This window comes from Balaenoptera ricei, chromosome 2 (genome assembly GCF_028023285.1).
Source record: "Balaenoptera ricei isolate mBalRic1 chromosome 2, mBalRic1.hap2, whole genome shotgun sequence".
NCBI classification, from domain to species: domain Eukaryota; kingdom Metazoa; phylum Chordata; class Mammalia; order Artiodactyla; family Balaenopteridae; genus Balaenoptera; species Balaenoptera ricei.
The window spans coordinates 80,766,835-80,767,969 of NC_082640.1; the positions used below are offsets into that span (position 1 = coordinate 80,766,835).

At 38.9% G+C, this 1,135-nt stretch overlaps 1 pseudogene; it reads right to left on the reverse strand.

The window, feature by feature from the left end:
* Positions 1 to 388: 388 nt before the first annotated feature.
* LOC132361363 (small nucleolar RNA SNORA70) lies at positions 389 to 511 on the reverse strand (annotated as a pseudogene).
* Between the last annotated feature and the right edge of the window lie 624 nt (positions 512 to 1,135).

Sequence of the window (1,135 nt, forward strand, 5' to 3'; positions counted from 1 at the left end):
CACGAGTAAAGAGGGGACAGTGCCAAGGTACTCATGAATGCAGGTCCCACCATTTGTCGAGGGGCTCATGATTAGAGATGTATTTGACCCCACAGCCATCTGGGCTGATCCACTTTTCTGCCACCATGTTTTCAAATACATCCACATTAAATTTAGTAAATGTCCACTTCTTAGAGATGTGGATCTTTTGGTGGCAAGGAGCTTGAACTTAGTCGTGCATAGGGCCTCAATCTTATGCTCCTTGTTCTGTAGCTTAATGTGGATGAACATGATGACTTGGCCAGTGGGGACCTTGGCCACTTTTCATGGGGCTTTTCAAAGGCACCCAGCATACTTGTCTGGAGGTTAGATTGGGGAAATCATGTCAGACTAAATGTCAATTGGAAAGAGCTATCTCCAAGGTCCCTTAGGGCCACCCATTCAAGCAACAGGCTGCATACATTACTGAGGAGGCTGCTGTCTGCAGCCATTGCATACTGGGTCCCTAAGTTATATGATTTTTATTCTTCAGTTTGTTAATGTGATATATCACATTGACTGATTTGCAGGTATTGAACCATCCTTGCATTCCTGAGATAAATCCCACTTGGTCCTGGTGTATGATCCTTTTAATGTACTGTTGAATTCAGTTTGCTAATATTTTGTTGAGGATTTTTACAACTGTATTCATCAGGGATGTTGGCGTGTAATTTTCTTTTTTTAAAATATTGTTGTTGTCTGGTTTTGGTACCAGGGTGATGCTGACCTTGTAGAATCAGTTTGAAAGCATTCCTTCCTCTTCAGTTTTTTGAAATAGTTTGAGAAGGATAGGCATTAACTCTTCATTAAATGTTGTGTAGAATTCCTCTGTGTAGCTGTCTGGTCCTGGCTTTTGTTTAATGGGAGTTTTAAAAATTAATGACCAATTGCAATACCAGTAATTGGTCTGTTCATATTGTATATTTCTTCTTGATTCTGTCTTGTGAGATTGTATGTTTCTAGGAATTTATCCATTTCTTCTAGATTGTCAGATTTGTTGGCATATAATTGTTCATTGTATTCTCTTATGATCCTTTGTATTTCTGTGATATTGACTGTAATTTGTCCTCTTTCATTTCTGATTTTATTTATGTGGGCTCTCTTTTTTCTTGGTACG